Source organism: Bison bison, unplaced genomic scaffold (genome assembly GCF_000754665.1).
Source record: "Bison bison bison isolate TAMUID 2011002044 unplaced genomic scaffold, Bison_UMD1.0 scf7180017864325, whole genome shotgun sequence".
Taxonomy (NCBI): Eukaryota; Metazoa; Chordata; class Mammalia; order Artiodactyla; family Bovidae; genus Bison; species Bison bison.
Genome location: NW_011494897.1, coordinates 6863460 through 6870439, shown reverse-complemented (window position 1 = coordinate 6870439; position 6980 = coordinate 6863460).

Sequence of the window (6980 nt, the reverse complement as noted above, 5' to 3'; positions counted from 1 at the left end):
TGGTCTGGTATTCCCATCTCTTTCAGAATTTTCCACAATTTATTGTGATCCACACAGTCAAAGGCTTTGGCATAGTCAATAAAGCAGAAATAGATGTTTTTCTGGAACTCTCTTGCTTTTTCTATGATCCAGCGGATGTTGGCAATTTGATCTCTGGTTCCTTTGCCTTTTCTAAAACCAGCTAGAATAGCCCTAATTATTTCTAGGATAATGAATAATTGATGACATGCAAAGAGGATGTTAATGGAGGACATGTGCATATACTTTTATTAAAACCCCTGTTTTATGTATATTTCTTCCCTGATGAGTGTCTATTACTTCTTTAAGACCCAATTTAATAATCTCTATAAAGTCCTCCTGGCTCCCAAGCTACTTGATTCTTCCCTCCTCTATGATAAAACCATATTTTGTATACCATTATAGTTGCAGTTATCACACAATTATTTTTCACAAGCCCCACTGAATGGAGGCAGCTTAGGACTGCAGCTTGTGTACCGACAGGTTTCCCCATGTCACACAGTCCTACAGGGCCATGGCATTGGTCTGGCTTTGCTGAGGGAGGCTTTGCTCCAGATTAGAATGTAAACCTGATACCTGACATAATTAGAAGCAGGTTTTCATCGCAAATTATGACCATCCTATCTTTTCAATCAGAGTACACTGAAATTAATTTTACCTGTCTTTTTACTTAAGACCATTATTTAGAACTGTTGTTACAGACAGATTTCTAAAGTCTATCGAAGTATGGCATGCTTTCTTGCATGTTTTACAATCATTTTTACACTTATTTCTCTTTTGCTTTGCCATGAGTCTGATCTTTCTATTCTTATTGTTAGTATACCTGTTCTTAGGACAGTGCCCATCCTCAGGTTTCTTCAATGTGCTGCTGCTTTTCTACTTCAGCTTATGAATCCAGAAAAAGTCACTGGGGGTGCACCTAAATAAATATAGACTTTGGAATGAGAGTTAAGGGGACTTTCTGACAGGTAAATGACATGACATTAACTTGCATCTTTGCTGTTCTAAAACTTGTAAAGGAAAAAAAAAATAATTATTATCCTTCAATCTCAAGTCCTCAAGTCTATTCTGGATGAGTGAAGTCCTTCCAACAAGTGAAACCCACGAAGAAACATTGGGGACCTAAGTGCTGTAGTCAACAAAAGTATAAATAATAGACAAACACTAAAAACTAGCCCCCCAAATTCCCAACAATATAACTGCTTAGAAAAAATGTGAACCCTTGGAAATTTTAGTAATAGATATAATCCTTTTACAGCCTTACATCTTTGGCCTGAATGTATTCAATTAATTTGCACATAAAATAGTAACATTTCAGTGCTGTGTGTGCATATGTGTGTACACACATACTCTCAAGTGGCAAGTACACATCAGTAATCAGGCAAAACTTCTGCTTTATTGAGGCAGGAATTAGAGGGAAAGAACAGATGTGGGAAATACTGAGGGTGAGTACCGAGCATGTATGCCTAGAAATTTAGCAGTATCCTTGCTGGAGGAAATCGTATCATTTTTCTTCAATTCATTAAACATTATTGGAAATTATCTCTTTACATCAGAGGAGACATTTGTTTCATGATCTGTTGAACAACCTCTATGAGACATTTAAGCTTATTAAATTTTCTTAATTCCTATGAAATTAACTCAACTTTCAAGCAGCAAAATGCTCAGATGCTTTCCCATAGATGTTGCCTAATACAAAACAATATCTTTTTATTGTCTGGCAAACACACTAGCTTTCACCACTGCATAGTATACATAAAAATAAAGACACAGCATGATAAGAATTATTTACTGTTTGCAGAGCACTTTACAAACATTAACTAATATTTTTGTGCCTGATTTTGCATATACTAAATTGTTAAACATGAACTAATCTATGTTGAGATTTTTCTCTAGAACTAAAATTAAATTCTGCTCTGCCAATGGCACACATTGCTGTTTCTCATTAGTATAATAAAGAATTAATCTACGTGTGGTAGTTTAACTGTAAATAATTCATAATGTAAGTGGATATCAGTCTTCAGGACTTGATGTTTCATCACTACAGTTTTATAATTGCCACTTGTAATAAAGCAGAATTTCTTTGAAAATCAGATGTGTATTTGTCAACATTTATATTAGCAAAAAAAAGTCATCTAAATTTTACTATAACACCTGAAGAAATTATTTTAAAAATCAGCAGACATCTCAACAATCATCAATGAATAAAGTTACCTTGAAGCTTGCTACTAGTTATTAAGAGAGAGAAGTCTTGCTTATGTTGTGATTATTATTTGCATATAATTTCAGTAAATGTTACTGAAAACTTTATGGGTTTTTTTTTTTTTTTTTTTTTTTTTGCCATTCTGGGTTTTTTTCTTTATGCTTTGATGCCATATTGACATCATATAATAGAATTTGTAATCCATTTGCCTTTCCTATATTCCATGAGGCACTTTATTTTTAATCCAGAGCCTTTCTCTTCAAAGTATACTCCATGAGCCAGAAGGATTAGCATAACCTGAACACTTCTTAGAGACACAAAACCTCAGGCCCACTGGATCAGAATCTGTTCTTTAACAAGATCCCCTGGTGACTTGAAAGCACACTGAAGAACCACTACCCTAAAGCAATAACTGTGTGTGCATATTATCGGAATTTGTAATGTGAACACTTAATACTGAACCTGGGAACTGTTGCAACTGAATTTTTATACTGAAAGAAAAGAATTGTACCAAAATTATTGTGTTCACTTAAAAAAGTTATGTTGATGCTGGCAAACTTACATCCTTAAATGTTTTTTGCAATAAATAATATACAAGTGAATAAAACAACGCTAAGGCTAGTGAAGCATCAGAATTCTCACCCTAAATGCCACTTATATAATAGTATTTGGCAGGATCTTCAACAATCAACAGCACCAGGTATTCAGACTGTGGTAAAGGACAGTTCAGTCACTCAGTCGTGTCCGACTCTTTGCAACCTCATGGACTGCAGCACGCCAGGCTTCCCTGCCCATCACCAACTCCTGGAGCTTGCTCAAACTCATGTCCATAGACTCAGTGATGCCATCCAACCATCTCATCCTCTGTCGTCCCCTTCTCCTCAAGAAAAGCAAAAATGTCTAAGATACAGTTACCAACCTCAGGGAGATCATGTTCTGATTCAGATATGGACCAATAAGCAATTGTGCAATAAAAAATTACCACAGCCAGTTGGAGTGTATATAGTGAGATACATTACTCTGAAATATTAATCATTTCTCCAACATTTCCATCCAGCTGATATCAGGGTGTATTCAGACTATTATATCAAGATGGCAGACAAACAGCATAAAGAAGGTTGTTGTTCTTATCATTGTTATTTGCTGTTTGATCTTCCAATTAGACTGCAGAGAGGGAAAATGAGAGGTGGGAAAAAAGAAGATCATAGTGGATACCTCTCACTCAACTGACAGAACAGAGAAGAGGGAGATTAAGGGTGGCTCCAAAAGTCTTTCCTCTCCAGGTGGCAAGGAGTAAGGAAATAGGTTTGTAACCTCGGGGAGACTGAGATAAGAGGTCTGGATGGGAGACAGCAAGGAAAAGAAGTGGGGGGTGTGGGAGGCAGCATAAGAATCTGAGAACACCACTCCTTTCAACCCCTAGCAGCTGAAGGGAACCTGAAACCAGCAGAACAGCCAAGACGCTGGTCCTCCAGTGACTGCTGGCTGTGAACGCCCGCCATCAGTAGCTGCTTATAACTGATCCTCAGTTTGGCTCAGCAACATGCTGACATTTTCCTTTTTAATGACCCCAAATCACTGTACCACTACCAAAACAAACAAATGACTGTAAGGAAAAAAATAAAAGGATGGATCTCTGTAACATGCAGAGCAGTGGACCATCAAAGTGGGCATGTAAAAGCCTCATAATCCTAGTGGGACTTCCTAGCTTCCTAATGGGACTGAACACTGTGTGCGCTTACTGTGTGCCAGGCAGTGGGTACAGACTGCATCTTATACTTACTGCCACCCTAGAGTGTAGGCATTAGTAAAGTAGCCTCGTTCAGGGAAAAATGACATCATTAAATGATGCCACTGGCTTACTCAAGAAAACACAGAATTCAAATGTAGATAAATGGCAGACCTAGACCTGATTCCACAAAAGTGCTTTTAATCTCTATGGTATAGAAGCAAATCATAAGAGGGAGGCACACATTTTTATTGGGAAGTTATTATACAGAAGGTTTATTTTATTCTGACTTTGGAAGAGAGCAGAAGTATGCTGGAAGAGGTGACATCCGTGCCCAGTCTTTAAGATGAGGACAGGGCTACTAACGGGGGGACAGGAGACTCCAACAAAAGGGACAGCAGGAAGCAAGCTCAAGGAAGGTCACGGCCTGGCACCTAGGGCAGGGGAGGGGAGGACCCAGTATTCAATGTTGCTGGAGGTGAGAGTCACTGGGGGGAGAAGTAGGGTTAAAGGACTAAGGCTGAAGACATGGGGGTAGGAGTCTATTTTACAGCATGTGAAATAATGTGAGTTTTAAACATTTTAAATAGATATGTGAACTATAGACTTTAGCCCTGGAAAATAAAACAGATAAAATGCTGTTCCAAATAAAGTAACATAACTTCAGTTCAGTTCAGTTCAGTCGCTCAGTCATGTCCGACTCTGCGACCCCATGAATCGCAGCACGCCAGGCCTCCCTGTCCATCATCATCTCCTGGAGTTCACTCAAACTCACATCCATCAAGTCAGTGATGCCATCCAGCCATCTCATCCTCTGTCATCCCTTTTTCCTCCTTCCCCCAATCCCTCCCAGCATCAGAGTCTTTTCCAATGAGTCAACTCTTCGCATGAAGTGGCCAAAGTACTGGAGTTTCAGCTTTAGCATCATTCCTTCCAAAGAAATCCCAGGGCTGATCTCCTTTAGAATGGACTGGTTGGATCTCCTTAGGTGTCATAATAATTATAATTTGGTATCAGAGATGAAAACACTGGAATATGGTTCCATACAGCACATTTTATGTATCACTTATTTTATGTATCACTTATATGATCATGTCGTATCACTTATTATTGAGCAGTTTCATTATCTGCCACTCCCATCTGACCCCTTTCCCTAAAGTAAATTTTTCCATGGCTAGCTTAATAATTGGCATATTATAGGATATGTTGGCTGGACATTTAGTAAAAATACTAACTGTTGAACATATTTGAACAGATCATTTTTCAGAAAAGGAAACAAATGATCATAAATATATGAAAATATGCTTAACCTCATTCATATTAAGAGAAATAGAAATACAAACTAAAAGTGAAGTGGAATACCACTTTGTCCTAACAGATGGAATAAGTCAGAAAGACATGCCAATTTGACAAAATCTGTCAATATTTAAAATTCATATATCCTCCGACCAAGTAATTCTACTTCTAAAAAGTTATTCTGCAGTTATACTCAAATGTGTGTTCAAAAATCTTCATTCTGTCATTGAATGATGATTTTCTCTTTGCTCTATGTTCAATCCCTGGCTTTCTGGATCCTTCTGCTTCTTTTTTTATGCTCTCATCTTATTGTGACAAAACCTCCCATCTACTCCTAAGATAGCCAGAATAATCGTTTTGATTATTATTGATTATTATTATGAAAGACATGTTTCAAATGTCTTTATACCACTTTCACAAGTATATCAGTTTAGCTGGGTATGGAATTTTAAGCTGGGAGTAACTGTCCTGTCTTCCAGCTCCCAGGGTTAAAACTGAGAAGCTTAAAGCTTTGTATATCTGTTTTTCTCTTCTAAAAAGCTTCAAAATCTCTTCTCTTTTGTTCCTTCAATTCTGGAGAAATTTCACAATGATGTGCTGCACTGCTTTTATTTCCTATGTCAGTATTCAGTGGGTCCTTTCCTCTTGGTTTTTTTTAAGATTTTTTTTTGGACATGGATCATTTTTTAAAATCTTTATTGAATTTGTTACAGTATTGCTTCTGCTTTATGTTTTGATTTTTTGGCCACAAGACACATGGGGTCTTAGCTCCCCTACCAGGGGTCAAACCCACACCTCCTGCCCTGGAAGGCAAAGTCTTAATCACCAGACCACCAGGGAAATTTCATCTTTCCTCTTATTGCAAATAACACCACTATGTTCTAAGTTACATTTATTAGCTCATTTAGTTCTCACAATAACTCTATAAATAATACTATAAAAGTATTTACTATTAACTCATTGTACATATAAGGAAACTGAGAAGGAGAAACAGTAGATACTAATAATTATAATAATTAGCCTAAAGTCTAGAAAATAGCAGAGCCAGCCTCTTAATCATTTTTCCTCATTGGGGAGAAACTTCTATGAGCAGCTTTATAAATTTTCAGTGGTTATTTTTTCTGCTATAAAGTTGTATTAATTTCAAAAATTTCTCTCTAGCTTTATAATTTTATCTTTTGTGTAGTGGTTTGTTCTTTTTTCATATGTGCAATATATTTTTTAGAATTTTCAGGTTTTGGAGTGTCTGCCTCCTTTACACATTGTTTCTCTGAATCTAATTTTTTTTATTTTTGTTTTCATCTCTTTCACATTAAAATTTCCTTCAAAGGCTTAGTGATAGGGAGGGAAACACTAAAGGGCAAAGTAGCAGGTCTGGGGATAAGGACACCATTGTTGACTGATGGGCATCACTCCAGGGAGTGGTTCCCAGTCCTGGCTGCTGGTTGCTTTAAGTGCTGATACTTCAACCCCAAAATATCAACCCAGATATTTTGATTCAACTAATTTGAGGTGAGACACAGGCATTGGAATTTTTTAAATCTCCCCTAACAGATTCTAACATACAAATTTGAAAATCACTGATTTTGGAGGGGTTCTTGACATTATCTTGGGCTAGTCATTTTATTCACGGGAGGGATTTTTACAATTCCCTTGGAGTGGGGAATCGGGTGAGGTTGACAAAATAAACTGTGCACATCCAAGCAATGAAGATGGGAAAGCAGTGAGATAGTG